The sequence below is a fragment of the Oncorhynchus mykiss genome, chromosome 27 (genome assembly GCF_057628025.1).
Source record: "Oncorhynchus mykiss isolate SJ-2025 chromosome 27, ASM5762802v1, whole genome shotgun sequence".
Taxonomy (NCBI): Eukaryota; Metazoa; Chordata; class Actinopteri; order Salmoniformes; family Salmonidae; genus Oncorhynchus; species Oncorhynchus mykiss.
In genome coordinates, this window is record NC_143048.1 from 34,018,351 (window position 1) to 34,034,527 (window position 16,177).

The 16,177-nt window shown below is 41.0% G+C and overlaps 1 long non-coding RNA gene across 2 annotated transcripts; it reads right to left on the minus strand.

Annotated features, from left to right (window-relative positions):
• Positions 1–9,999: 9,999 nt before the first annotated feature.
• Positions 10,000–12,279, minus strand: LOC110507988 (uncharacterized). Of its 2 annotated transcripts, none has more exons than XR_005039960.2 (3): positions 12,098–12,279; positions 11,157–11,215; positions 10,000–10,862 (listed from the first exon to the last, which is right to left on the minus strand). It is a non-coding gene; the product is annotated as an uncharacterized LOC110507988 (long non-coding RNA). The 2 variants fall into 2 exon arrangements; XR_016492494.1 differs by having other exon boundaries at positions 11,124–11,215; positions 12,098–12,208.
• Between the last annotated feature and the right edge of the window lie 3,898 nt (positions 12,280–16,177).

The window sequence follows — 16,177 nt, forward strand, 5'->3', positions numbered from 1 at the left end:
TTAAATACAGTTGGGAAAGAGGTAGTTGATAGGGCTAAATTATAGGTGGGCTATGTACAGGTGCAGTAATCTGTGAGCTGCTCTGACAGTTGGTGCTTAAAGCTAGTGAGGGAGATAAGTGTTTCCAGTTTCACAGATTTTTGTAGTTCGTTCCAGTCATTGGCAGCAGAGAACTGGAAAGAGAGGCGGCCAAAGAAAGAATTGGTTTTGGGGGTGACTAGAGAGATATACCTGCTGGAGCGTGTGCTACAGGTGGGAGATGCTATGGTGACCAGCGAGCTGAGATAAGGGGGGACTTTACCTAGCAGGGTCTTGTAGATGACATGGAGCCAGTGGGTTTGGCGACGAGTATGACGCGAGGGCCAGCCAACGAGAGCGTACAGGTCGCAATGGTGGGTAGTATATGGGGCTTTGGTGACAAAACGGATTGCACTGTGATAGACTGCATCCAATTTGTTGAGTAGGGTATTGGAGGCTATTTTGTAAATTACATCGCCAAAGTCGAGGATTGGTAGGATGGTCAGTTTTACAAGGGTATGTTTGGCAGCATGAGTGAAGGATGCTTTGTTGCGAAATAGGAAGCCAATTCTAGATTTAACTTTGGATTGGAGATGTTTGATATGGGTCTGGAAGGAGAGTTTACAGTCTAACCAGACACCTAAGTATTTGTAGTTGTCCACGTATTCTAAGTCAGAGCCGTCCAGAGTAGTGATGTTGGACAGGCGGGTAGGTGCAGGTAGCGATCGGTTGAAGAGCATGCATTTAGTTTTACTTGTATTTAAGAGCAATTGGAGGCCACAGAAGGAGAGTTGTATGGCATTGAAGCTTGCCTGGAGGGTTGTTAACACAGTGTCCAAAGAAGGGCCGGAAGTATACAGAATGGTGTCGTCTGCGTAGAGGTGGATCAGAGACTCACCAGCAGCAAGAGCGACCTCATTGATGTATACAGAGAAGAGAGTCGGTCCAAGAATTGAACCCTGTGGCACCCCCATAGAGACTGCCAGAGGTCCGGACAACAGACCCTCCGATTTGACACACTGAACTCTATCAGAGAAGTAGTTGGTGAACCAGGCGAGGCAATCATTTGAGAAACCAAGGCTGTTGAGTCTGCCGATGAGGATGTGGTGATTGACAGAGTCGAAAGCCTTGGCCAGATCAATGAATACGGCTGCACAGTAATGTTTCTTATCGATGGCGGTTAAGATATCGTTTAGGACCTTGAGCGTGGCTGAGGTGCACCCATGACCAGCTCTGAAACCAGATTGCATAGCAGAGAAGGTATGGTGAGATTCAAAATGGTCGGTAATCTGTTTGTTGACTTGGCTTTCGAAGACCTTAGAAAGGCATGGTAGGATAGATATAGGTCTGTAGCAGTTTGGGTCAAGAGTGTCCCCCCCTTTGAAGAGGGGGATGACCGCAGCTGCTTTCCAATCTTTCAAAATATGAAATTGGAAAGAAAATCCGGGCAATCCGGGAACTCGGGCGCATTTCGCGACCACAGTTGCAGCATATAACCTCAACTGGTATATGATATAATTTCCCTCTGCATACACTTGATACATGCCCACATCTTTTGCATTTATAACACTGGAGGGGATTATGCACAAAAGCTATTATAGGGTATATCATAAAGCCTAGTTTAACATGAGAAGGGAGAGACTTGTAAAAATAAGTACACCAATCACTTCACCTACTTCCTCGGGTATAACATTTGCATCCACTTGAATGTGCAACCCTGGCTCCCTGACTCATCTAGTGCTGCTCATTGGACCATATGATCACTCGGCTTACACATGCCTCTCCCTGATGTCAATATGCCTTGTCAATTGCTGTTTTCTACCTTATCCCCATACTGTATTTATTTATCTTGCCCTTTGCACCCCAGTATCTCTACTTGCACATTAATCTTCTGTACATCCTACCATTCCAGTGTTTAATTGCTATATGGTAATTACTTCGCCACCATGGCCTATTTATTGCCTTACCTCTCTTATCCTACTTCATTTGCACATGCTGTATATAGATTTTTTTACTGTATTTTTGATTGTATGTTTTTTTATTCCATGTGTAACTCTGTGTTGTTATATGTGTCGAACTGCATTGCTTTAGCTTGGCCAGGTCGGAGTTGCAAATGAGAACTTGTTCTCAACTAGCCTACCTGGTTAAATAAAGGTGAAATAAAAATAAATAAAATACAATTTTGGTTAGTGATTATTGTCTTATTTCACTGTAGAGCCCCCAGCCCTGCCCAACATGCCTTAGATAGCCCTTTTGTTCCACCCCCCACACATGCGGTGTCCTCACCTGGCTTAACAGGTGCCTCTAGAGACATTATGTAACCATAATAACCATAACCATTTCCCTCATTAAAATGCAAATCCATTTATAACATTTTCTGGATTTTTTTGTTGATATTCTGTCTCTCACTGTTCAAATAAACCTACCATTAAAATTATAGACGGATCATTTCTTTGTCAGTGGGCAAACGTACAAAATCAGCAGGGGATCAAATACTTTTTTCCCTCACTGTATGTAAAATCATGTGAAATGAAAATGGACAACCTAAAGGGTGTGCAATATAGAAGGGTAGTCAGTGGACATTCTGAACCAGTAGGTCACATGACCAATGAGCTATTGAATTTCAAAAATGTAAATAAATCATTTAAAATAGTGTGAAATGTAAATCGACAAAACAAAGTGTGTGCAATGTGTGTCTATGCCATCGGGTTAGCTACAACCAGTTTTGAAAGTTTTAGGAGTAATGGTTAAAGAGCAATTGAAATTTGAAAAATTTGATTTGTCACTATGTCCCTAACTGCTCTTGGTGGCCGTAAGGAGAACTACAGGCGAATATCCGTCGAATATCCATCCTGAAATTGGCTTTACCTCGGTCTTTGCTTTATCTTGGTCTGGTCGCAGTTGTAAATGACAACTTGTTCTCAACTGGCCTACCTGGTTAAATAAAGGTTAATTAAAAAAATAAAAACCCCAGAGATAACCCCTCTGACAGGCACCCTGCTTCGGTAATGTCAGAGTCGTGTGTATAGGTGGCAGGGAAGTCAGGCGCAGGAGAATCAAACAGAGTGTAAATGGAGTCTTTTAATATAAGTCCACTTAACATGCTCCAAACACTAAATATGTACATACATAAACAAACATGGGTACGAGGACCCGTCGCGCACCTATACACCAAAAAACAACACTTGACATAAAACAATCTCTGACAAAGACATGAGGGGAAACAGAGGGTTAAATACACAACATGTAATGAATGGGATTGAAAACAGGTGTGTGGGAAGACAAGACAAAACCAATGGAAAATGAAAAATGGATCAATGATGGCTAGCAGGCCTGTGACGTCGACCGCCGAGCCCCGCCCGAACAAGGAGAGGCAACGACTTCGGCAGAAGTTGTGACAGGTAATCTATAATGAAAACATAAAAAAATCGTTTTGAGGCGCAAAGCACGCTTCTTCTGTTCCGCGGACATTCATCAGAATAAGACCAGCTCTTGACTCACTGACGCCACTTCATCCAAAGCATCCACGATACTCCAAATGAAACCCCCAGGTGAGAATCTCCCAGGCCCAGGAGTATGGAACGCCGCTTGGGTCTTAAAGCACGTAGTTAAAACATGATCTTTTAAATGCTACGTGTGTAAAGTAAACAGGTGCAGGTGCTAAATGAACGTATTCACACGTTAAATGACTTCTTATGGCTGGGGGCAGTATTGAGTAGCTTGGATGAATAAGGTGCCCAGAGTAAACTGCCTGCTCCTCAGTCCCAGTTGCTAATATATGCATATTATTAGTATATGTGGATAGAAAACACTCTGAAGTTTCTAAAACTGTTTGAATGATGTCTGTGAGTATAACAGAACTCATATGGCAGGCAAAAACCTGAGAATAAATCCAACCAGGAAGTGGGAAATCTGAGGTTGGGTCGATTTTCATTTTAGCCCCTATTGAAGACACAGTGGGATATTGGTCATGTTGCACTTTCTAAGGCTTCTACTAGATGTCAACCGTCTTTAGAAACTTGTTTGAGGCTTCTACTGCGCGTGACCAGCCACGAGCTGGTCATGCGAATTCACATGACAGGTATCTCCCGTTCCATTGTTTTTCTGAAGACAAAGGAATTCTCCGGTTGGAACATTATTGAAGATTTATGTTAAAAACATCCTAAAGATTGATTCTATACATCGTTTGACATGTTTCTACGGACTGTAACAGAACCTTTTGAAATTTCGTCTGCAACTAGTGAACGTGCTTCGTGAGTTTTGATTTGTTTACCAAAAACGCTAACAAAGGTAGCTATTTGGACATAAATGATGGACATTATCAAACAAATCAAACATTTATTGTGGAACTGGGATTCCTGGGAGTGCATTCTGATGAAGATCATCAAAGGTAAGTGAATATTTATAATGTTATTTCTGACTTCTGTTGACTGCACAATATGGCGGATATCTTCTTGGCTTGTTGGGTCTCTGAGCGCTGTACTCAGATTATTGCATGGTTTGCTTTTCCGTAAAGCTTGTTTGAAATCTGACACAGAGGTTGCATTAAGGAGAAGTTTATCTATATTTCCATGTATAACACTTGTATTTTCATCAACATTTATAATGATTATTTCTGTAAATTTATGAGGCTCTCTGCAAAATCACCAGATGTTTTTGGAACTACTGAACATAACGCGCCAAAGTATACTGAGATTTTTTTATATAAATATGAACTTTATCGAACAAAACATACATGTATTGTGTAACATGAAGTGCTATGAGTGTCATCTGATGAAGATCATCAAAGGTTAGTGATTAATTCTCTCTATTTCTGATTTTTGTGACTCCACTCTTTGGCTGGAAAAATGGCTGTGTTTTTCTGTGACTTGGCTCTGACCTAACATAATCGTTTGTGGTGCTTTCGCTGTAAAGCCTATTTGAAATCGTACACTGTGGTGGGATTAACAACGAGATTACCTTTAAAATGGTATAAAATACTTGTATGTTTGAGGAATTTTAATTATGAGATTTCTGTTGTTTTGAATTTGGCGCCCTGCACTTTCACTGGCTGTTGTCATATCGATCCCGTTAACGGGATCTCAGCCCTAAGAAGTTTTAATTGAACGCCTACACTCATCAAATAAGCGTGTGCAAATGTGCTTGCAGGTGGTTCAACATGTGCTAAATAAACGTCTGCAATCGGTCCTGCACACGTCAAGTTAATGCCTACAGCTGCTAAATATACACCTACACACGCTAATTTAATGCGTTCCTTAATATGCTAATTTTACTAGCCAATTTCCCTAGCTCCTTCTTTCAACCAGGTTTCAATAATCAGCGTACAGTCAATTTGATGCAACAACACATCAATTGAAGATGGCGAGAAGTGCACTTGGCTTCTGCTCTCTGATAATCCTGGACTTGATGCCCTTGAGTCCACTTTAACAAGGTTGATTATTTTTTAAATACCATTAATCATAAAGTTGATCCGCACACCCCGGCCATTGCCGCAGTGAACGGCGCAGTCTTGTAACATTTTTATAGCCCTGCTAGCTACGTAAAGGTGATTTATTGTCGAGGAGTACTGACGTGAAACACGTTTTTGTATTTTTAGGTATTTTTTGTATTTTCATGCTGGCTAGCTATAATTGCAATGCCACTTAGCCACTTACAAAACTCACATAAAGCTCATTTGACCTAAGACAACCCTCTAAAAACGTTGCTAATATCTACAACATACCAGCTTTCCAACAGCACAGATATTACTTTTGAATACCCTTTGAAATTGTAATATTTAATCTAAGCCTACGATGCAGAATTTAACAACTTCAGAACCAGGAACGTTAACGTTAGTACTATGGCACTGTTTTAACAGGAATCGCAGTCCTATGTTCTCTATTTTCACAAAACTGTCGTCTTGCAGAATGGAAACCATGCAGAGGAGCCTGGGCTAGGGGAGGCTGATCAATGATGCTTCAGCAGATGATCCAATTGATCAAGTATCTCAGTTCATTCAGGAGATTCATTCGTCTGGCTGGCATGCACAACAAGGTAAGCAGCATTGTAATGGGTTTGGTTTACTGTTGTTTCTTTCACTCTTCCTTCTCCTGCTGCCCGTTGTATTCGTTCTTGGTCAACATTCCTATTTATGTCTTGGCTTTAAAATCCAATACTATAAAAACATTACTTGGCCACAATTTGTGACAATGAGGGGGGCGGGCGGTGTGACAATACATTAAGCACAGTGTTATTGTTACAGCCAGTTCCGGTTACCAGGCTCCTCGGACTTGGAGAGGAGCTAGAGGTGCATCTTGTTATGCCATCACTCAAGAGCAACTGAGGTTTCTGATGTCGTGTGCTTTCAGTGTGTCTCAGATGTTTCAGATATTCAACATGTGTTCCGATCAACACTCAAAAGTTGTCTAAGGTCAGTTGTTCTTGGGCGAAATGCTATAAACTACAGATTTTAGATGCATGGTTTCCAGTTTCTTACCAATCAAACAATTTAGAATGACTACAATCAAAACATGACTTTAGAATTACTATGATGATATACATTACCTCATCCCCGTCCATTGTTACAATTGTTTTCCCCAGACACTTCAATCTGTCACATGCACCATTATATTCTGACATGTCAGACTTGGCTCTGGATGAAAAGGTTGACTTGGAGGCTGGGAACGACAAACTTGGACCGGAAGTTGTTCGAGCACAATTAAGGGCATTGGTAATCCAGGTGCAGAGACGCAGAGTGAGGGACAGCATGATTTGTGTTAACCCGAGGGTGGCTGCCCTCAGAGCCATGTCGCAGAGGCTACATAGAAGGTCATACCGTGTTGTTGGACCAAACTCGTTATGGCACCTTGATGGAAACCACAAACTGATAAGGTAGATGTATCTTTGTGATAGACACAATTATCTATATCACTGGTGAGAAGTTGTACATGTCAAATTGTTCATCAACAACTAACAGTTCAGTTTAGCAAGCAATGGCCCAATATGTCAGTCAGGTGGATAATAATTGTTTTATTGTGTTCCTGCTACTTCTGTGATCGATAGAATACCTGCATCATGAAATTAACAAACATGCTTACATTGAGGACATACTGAGGCAAAAACGGTTGGAACAAAGCATTTGTGCCTAAGTGTGAACAACAGGAGAGTCTGTCCTCTTGACTCATCAACATTGTTCCACATTTTGGATGTTAATTTAATATCGGGTCTGCTGCTTTGTTATATACTGCAGGAACCCGATGTAGCATCTATGTGGTAAAGGAGGATGGTGATGTTTGTATATTTCATATGTTCAGCTTTTGTATCAACCAGTGCTGTGTTTTCTGATTTAGGTAGAGGATAGTCATACATGGTGGCATTGATGGGTGCAGCCGCCGTGTTTCTCCGTGCTTCCAGCAACAATCGCAGCAGTACTGAGTTAGGACGGACCATGGAGGAGAAAACAACACTGTCTGCTTGTTGAATGTAATACATATTGAAAATATTATTTAAAAAATATAGCTACATGCATCCTTAAAATGTCTTCTTGGCCTACACATTGATTACATTCTATAGTGAGTGATGCATGAGGCTACATTTTTTTTCAGAACGCAATCACATTATGTTGGACAGCTTTTTGCTTTCTCCATGTTTTTGAAATGTATAAGCCTTTAAATGACCTTTTATAGACTACTTCTACAAACGAGGCTACACTTGTGGCACCCCATCTTCTGCACCACTTCTTGTGGCCCCCCTCCACCTATACCACTTCCTGTGGCCTCCCCTCCACCATTCCCTGAGGCTTATCGTCCACCTTCACCACACTCTTCTGTTGATGTTGGTGATGACAATGAGTAAGTCATCCCTGTAAATAATGAAATGTCTTGTTTTTACAGATGAATTGTGGGAAGTATCTGAGCTTTGTTATTCTGAATGTCTCTTTCAGTGTTGACCTCCAAACACTGCTGAAGTTAATGAGATGCCAACCAAATGAACGTCATGAGGGACAACGTTTCTGATTGTGCAATGAGAGGCTTTAAGAGAGCCCGCTTTAATCTGGAGGCAAAAATAGACATGGTTTTTAGGGATGCTGATGGAAAAGGGGCAGCTGATGAGGGTGGTCCCTCGAGAATTTCTCCAGCTGCTAATGAGTGCCATCCATTCCTCTGCAATATTTGAGGGGCCTGATTGACAAAATGCCTTTCTTGCAACTCTCAAGGTGAGTTACACTTTTACACCAACAAAGACACATTTGTTTATGGCAATATATATATGACTTGAGTAAGACATTTAATTGTTGTATGTAATGTGTCCTTTGTTTACTGTTTGTCTTCTGTGTGACAGCACTCTATGATGACGTATACAAGCAGGTGGGCCGCATGATTGCTGTCTGTCTGGTACATGGGGGTGTAGAGACACATTTTTTCAGAGGCTGTCCAGGCAAGTGTCTGGCCTAAAACCTCTTGCGCCAGAACTGAAAGAAATTGTGGAATATGACTTCAGAGAGAAGTTGGAGAAGGTAAGTACTTTATATTGTGATAGATGTTATGTTACTGTTAATTTGCACTAAGTTTGAAAAAAACCCAGAACTTTTCCAAATGGATTTGGTTTATTTTTGTTGGCAGTCAATCTTTAAGGGTAGTGATAATCAGTTTATTGTTTTGCTAATTTGTCCCAAAACAGTTCAATAAACAATCTAATATCCAGTTAGCAGAAATTGTTGACGAGGCACAGGAAGTGGTAATGTTGGGTCCAGTGAGATACATTCGTACATTGGTGAGGGATGCCCTGGTGGAGTCAGCCACAAAGTTCTACTTAGAAAGCAGGATACGGGATGCTCTTGAGTAGTGAGTTTCCATATATCTAAGGAATCTCAAGTTTAGTTAAATTCTTCAGGGCAAATTCATATACTTTTTTTACTTTATAGATTCAAAGAGGGTCTGGAGTGTATAGGTCTCCTGCCTTACATGAATAGACACTCAAGCCTCTTCAGAGGTTTTCATCTACTCTGACAAACCTTTTTTGGCCAAAGGCATAGCTTCTCTCTTCAAAGCAGAGCGCTCCCCACCTGGTACCAATCAATGAGCAATAGAGAGAGAAGAGTCATATGTTTCTGGAGGGACTGAGATCATTGAAGTAACATGGCCCACATCAGTAAAACATCACCTAATCACTCAACTGTGGGACAGCATTTTGTAGCCTTATTCTTCCATGGGCCCCCTAAGAATGTAGTAAATTAAATCCTAAACTACTTTCACTTCAGAGTATTGTGGTCTCCAACAAGTGTTACTTAAGGACATTAATGTCCCCACCTTCCCTTTTTTCAGGGGGGAACACACCCTTTAACCATGGAGTGGTTCATTTTCACGTCGGGGGCTTCAGCATTCCCAGGCTGGGATTGCCAGTGAAGCCACAGCTACAGTTCTCTGCAACCGCACGGCAAGCGGTACCGGAGCACCAAGTCTAGGTCCAAGAGGCTTCTAAACAGATTCTACCCCCAAGCCATACGACTACTGAACATATAATCAAATGGCTACCCAGACTATTTGCTGCTACTCTATGCAGTCACTTTATCTCTACCTATTTACTAACTCGACTAACCAGTACCCCCACACATTCTCTGTACCGGTACTCCCCCTGTATATAGCCTCGCTATTGTTATTTTACTGATGCTCTTTAATTATTTACTTTTTTTGTAACTGCATTGTTGGTTAAGGGCTTGTAAGTAAGCATTTCACTGTAAGGTCTACTACACCTGTTGTATTTGGTGCATGTGACAAAGACAATTTGATTTAAATAATTAATTTAAGGGGAATTATCCAGAACATTCATTGCATGACCACCTAGTAAGTTCAGAATACTGCAGCCAATGTTAATTGATGTGTCCCAAAATAATTTATATTATGAAAGTTTCCGACAGGATTGTCCATCAGCAACAAAAAAAAAGTTTTCAAAAACATTACAACCAATCAGAATAAATTGGACACAGTAATACATAATGCAGCGTTAATATTTAAATACATTTATGATTTTAGTGGGTAAACTGAGCATTATGCAAAGTAGTTAAGTCATGTATGTCAAGGGACTATGTTCCAATATGTGCAATGTTACCATAAATAAATCTTACAGTAAATATGGACATTTCCTTTACATGTGTTATGGCAATAAAATACACTGTAGTTGGTACATAGGTCATGGTGCAGCAAGTTTGAGGGTAGTGGAGAAGCACAAGTGGGACTTTGAGTGAAGTAACTGAGGGCAGAAAAGGATATCAGGGTGCCCAGGAACTTGCAGCTGCTGATCATCTCCATGTCAATGTACAGTAGATGGGAGAATGGTCAAGTATCACCATCTACTTTGTTTTGCTTATGCTGAGACTTGTCCTATCACCATTGTCAGGTCCCACAGCTCCTTCATGTACTCATGTGTACCATGGTAGTGTCAGGTCCATTCTGGGGATACACATTCTTATAATGTAAAAAATCTCATTTATTACAGGATTTACACCCAGAGCCTGCTAACCAGTTTGTGGGTAAGGATGGCGTTGAACGCAAAGCTATAAAAGAAAATGCACTCTGACGTATGTAAAAATGTATAATTGACATTTGTTGGGACAATAGGCAAACTGGAGTTGTACATAATGTCGTACAATCCTTTGTTCCAGTTTTATTTTTTTTATCGATATCGACTGGGCTGCAGTGGAGACGGTAAGAAGCTTTGATATCATGGGGACCTAACTTCTAACGTCCTTTCCTGGTACACCCAGACAGACACTGCAGTCAAATGCCAACCAGCGGCTCTCCGTCCTACGGTGGCTGAAGACGTTTTGCCTGACGTCAAACATTAACAAGAGTGTCAGATTGAAGTGTCTGGAAAAAATGTAAACAGAACCATAAGAGCAGATTACTTTGTCATCTTTACTGGCACAGTTTTAAACTGTCGAATTGTAGTCACTTTCAATTGATTCATTCACTCCAAGAACCATAGATTGTTTGTAGTTCATAACATTAGCACAACTGACAAACGTTGCTCGACTTTAAATTGGGATACATGTTTTAATAACATTGGATATTTGATTGGACTTAATGTTGCATTCCTTATGTTGTGCATGCCAACCAGTTAAGAATCACCTAAATTAATTGATACTTGATGAATCAGGTCACCTCTGCTGCTTTATCAGCCTCTCCCTTGCCCACTCCAAGCTCCTCTTCATGGTTCCCTTCTGCAAGACACAATTGTGTGAAAATAAAGCGGAAGGAATGGGAACCCTATTCCTTTGAAGCAGTACTAGGTATATGCCTGAATTTATTTTATTCTAATAAACTTCGATGGAATATATTTAAAAAAGTGAACGTGCACATTAGTCTACTCTGTTCGAAAGCTGACATGTAACGTTAGCAATGGCTTTATAAGGTTGTCACTAGCCAAATTTGCTTTGTGAGCTTTCTGTGTCTTCATGCTAATCGCTAGCGCGGCTAACGTTAGCGTTTAAATGAAAGCCAGTCTGAATAAGTTGTTTTGCTTAAATACAAGGCTTTGGGCTAAAAACGTAACTCAAAAACATGTCCTGCTTCAGTACTAGCCGATAAGTCACAATTTAGGTAGCTTGTCTTAAGTCAATTATAAAGCAAAATAAAGACAATAGTCCAAAAAAATCGAGAACTACCAGGATTTTGAGCATCTCCGTTGTCTAATCTATGTATGCCTGGCCCTGCAAGCCAGCAACAATCTTGCTAGTATGTAAATTAATTTACCTTGATAGCATTAACACAGTCCAATGTGTTTCCGTGGCTGTTATAGTTTACATGTTTTTTTCAGCATTGTTTTTAATAAAACATGATGGTGCCGTTCACTGCAGCTAGCAGTATGACCGAGAAAAGTTTGAGGCTAACTAATGTATGATATAATATGGCCGGGGTTCGAGGCTACCGACGTTAGCTAAATTAGCTAGCAAAATATCTGATTTAGTTTATGCTAAACACTGCTGATCCTGGTGCTAGATTAATGTTAGCTGAATTTTATAGCCAGTGATGAGAAACAGATCCTTCCACTGTAAACTAGCTGATAAACTTTACGATTCAGTAACAACAAATTTCAAAGTTACCTTGTAATTGTTCAAACTCGGCTTGCAGTGGAAAAGGACGTTCCTTCAAACTGTGTTACCTGATTGAAAGAAGGAACTAGGGAAACAATTAGCATATTAAGGAACTCGTTCAATTAGCGTGTGTAGGTGTATACTTAGCAGCTCTAGGCGTTAACTTTTATTTAGCACAAATTGAACAGCCTGCAAGCACATTTGCACGCTATTTGATTCGTGTAGGCGTTAATTGAACGCGTTAATACGTTAATTTAGCGCCTACACCTGTTTACTTTACACACGTAGCATTAGAAGGATCGCGTTTTGACCACGTGCTTTAAGACCCAAGCGGCGTTCCATACAGGTGACATCAACCCCCTCACTCCGACTATAAACGAATCTAGGGATTTCTTAGTTTCCATCTCAACATTACTTATTTTGTTTCCTTTCTTTTTCACGACCGTAGCCCACTCGTTCTTACACTCCGAGTCTCAATGTTCAATTCATGGTTTATTTGATCGAATGAAGTTTCTTAATGGTAGGTTGTTACGAATGCACTGATATGAGTTGACACACTTGGAATTTCGGCAACTTTGAAAAAACGACTTTATATCAGTGTTATATGCATGTTCACACGCGTATCTGCCGTCTCATTGACTAGAATGGTCCCACTTCAACTGCTGAGGGAAACTGATATACTGATCGTCAAGGTTGATTTCGTGGCGTTTTATTGTGCAAGTGATTAATTGTACTGGCCAAACGAGTCTAAGAAACTGGCCATCGTTGTATCTGCGGGTGAAAGGGTCTTGGGAATCCAGGATTTGACGGCTGAAACATAAGGAATACTGTCTGAATATGTTATTCTTTCTCAGGCACCAGAGAGCCTGTAGCAATCAGTTGTTTCTTTGTCATTTGTTTATTATTTGGGAACGATGTGATTTATCTCTCACCTTTCCCTTAATGTTTTATTTTTATCGCGTATACTACCCTGTACAGTGGGTGGCGGCATGCACCTCTAACATGTTTGCGTACCGCCATAAAAGTTAAATTAACGTCAAAAGTAGTTCTCATTTTGCATTTTAGCTAACCCTAACTTTAACCTAAGAGCTCAACTGTTTATTTTGTTACAATGACAAATCCTGGCGCCTGAGACTCCTCAAACGTCGTTTCCTCAAACACTGACAAGAGTTGGTGTATCTGAACTCCTCACAAGGCATTCTGTCCTTCTAACAAGTCTACTATGACACACCTGCATTTCACTCCACCTTCACTGAACCAATACTGTCAGTCAATGACTATTCATCAGTGTCTCTGTGCTTGGTCTCAAATGAAGAGAAAGGGAGGATGGCAGATGGCTTCAAGATAATATCCTGTTCAAGGGAGATAAATGTATTTTCTCGTGCTTAAGACAAAACTTAAGACATAATGATTTGAACATTTCAATGTTCTGAACCACCTCCATTCTCAACGTGTTTACATCAGAGGTCTTACTGTACATCTCAAACTATTCAGATGAACAGTATACATGATTCTATGGTCTTAGTAAAAAATCTAATGTTTTAATGTTTTTAGATGTGATGCATTTTTATCTAATAAAGTCATTGTTAACATTTCTCAAACACTTGACCCCAAACTCTGGTCTTCTTACCCCAAACCACACCTCTAACCCAGCAAGTATGGGGATATTGAGAGAGCACACAGAGATAAAGAAGCTGACATATGAAGTAAGCCATACTTGACTTGCACTGCACCATCTGTCTCCCTCCAACTTTTAATGAGACACCAGGAAGAGAGGGGAGACTAGGGAAGAGGCTGGATCCATTCAAACAGACATCTTGTTAGACTACAGCGCTTCTCCAAGGTAATAGTCTGCTGGATATTTCTGCTGTATAGTGGATAGATAGAAGGAAGTAGACTAACTTCATGTTGCAGCTGTGTGTTGGGAGGGGGTATGGTGTGAGGTGCTTGTGTCCCGGCTTAACCTTCTCTATTTCACAGGGGTCCCAATGAGTCCCACTGCGTCGCCGGCACGATTTTGACTTCTAACCCTTTTTAAACATTGTGTGTTTGAGCTACAGACTTCTGGGTTGTACCATTAGATTTGGGGCGGCAGGGTAGCCTAGTGGTTAGAGCGTTGGACCAGTAACCGGAAGGTTTCAAGTTCAAACCCCGAGCTGACAAGGTTCAAAGTAGTGCCCCAACCCACTAGGCTGTCATTGAAAATAAGAATTCTTAACTGACTTGCCTAGTTAAAGGTAAAATAAAAATTTGTACATGTCTCCTGCTTCAGCTTTGTGATTAACAGGGGCAGAGCTAGAGCGGTGTTTGTGGGACAAGGGCGGGGCCCAGGGCTGGGTAGAGTTACGTAAAAGCGATCTATAAAAAGCTGACTCTCACAAACATGCACGTATCATGTTTCAATGACTATTCATCATGCTCTCTAGTTGCTGTAACATAACTCCAAACTGCACAGTTGTCACTGACTAGTTGGATATTCATTTCCCACTGACCAAACAATTTATGTACGTACAGCATTCATATTCAGGTTTTTGCATTAAAATATATATTTTTATAAATATACATTAGTCAATAAAACTAATGAATGCAACTTTATGTCAAATTGTTTTACTTGTAGCCCTAGTTGTCCTGAAAATAAAATGGTAAAACACTGAGGCTAAATAAGGGCTGGACATGCAGACAAATGAAAGTCATAAATGAAGACTATTTTTGTTGGGGTCTCAAGACTGATAAGGTTAAGCATTTTCTCTGCTCTGACATTTATGGATAGCTGCTCATTAAAAAACGTCAATCGTACCAGATTGACGAGGATTCCCCACCGTCTCAGTATATTACAGAATTTGTCCTTTAAGTGCTCCATCTGAAGTTCTAAGGAGCAATCAATCTTAGACCATGTTCTTTCCCTTGTTCATCCTTGCCTGCACACTCAGATTATATATTACAGGACAGAGCAAAATCCAACTGATAGGCTAAATTTGCCTCCTGTCATAATCTGTCTTTAATGACGAGGAATGGGCCATGTTTTCAAAGGCTTTTCCAGAGGCTGGTTTTACATGAGCCCTATGCAGTTAATTACAGCTGTATGAAAACTCAAAGTTCAGTCCTCACACAATATAACTCCTTATGTATAAAATAGGCTAGGTCTATTCCTTATTCCATGTTTAGTAACAGCTACTATCAAATTCAATCCCAACATGTTAAGGATAGCTTCAGACATCTCAAACATACAATCTCCTGTGCCTCACTGAAGGATGTATCCTGCTCTGCATAGTAGCACCACGGAGACAATGAGCGATGACCAGGGACAGAGCACACCTTTGGGTTTCTCAAAACCATTCCTCATCCAAAGCAAGTCAGACTTTGGGCAACAGGGGCAGGGGCCAACACAGACATACAGTACGCCTAGGGGACAGTAGGGACACTGTGCTCTTTAGTGTCCCTAGAGGATGCCAGGTGACACTACTGATCCACCGGGCTGACTGCATTACTGCATATGGGTCAAAGGTACACAATTACACCAAATAGACTAGAGCAGGGATATTCAACTCTTACCCTAGGAGGTAATTACACCCACCAGGTGTCCCAGGTCTAAACCTGTCCCTGAATAGAGGGGAACAATGGAGAAAAAACTGGCTTCGAGGTCCAGAATCGAGTTTGAGGGGACTAGAGCAGGGATATTCAACTCTTACCCTAGGAGGTAATTACACCCACCAGGTGTCCCAGGTCTAAACCTGTCCCTGAATAGAGGGGAACAATGGAAAAAAAAAACTGGCTTCGAGGTCCAGAATCGAGTTTGAGGGGACTAGAGCAGGGATATTCAACTCTTACCCTAGGAGGTAATTACACCCACCAGGTGTCCCAGGTCTAAACCTGTCCCTGAATAGAGGGGAACAATGGAAAAAAAACTGGCTTCGAGGTCCAGAATCGAGTTTGAGGGGACTAGAGCAGGGATATTCAACTCTTACCCTAGGAGGTAATTACACCCACCAGGTGTCCCAGGTCTAAACCTGTCCCTGAATAGAGGGGAACAATGGAGAAAAAACTGGCTTCGAGGTCCAGAATCGAGTTTGAGGGGACTAGAGCAACAAA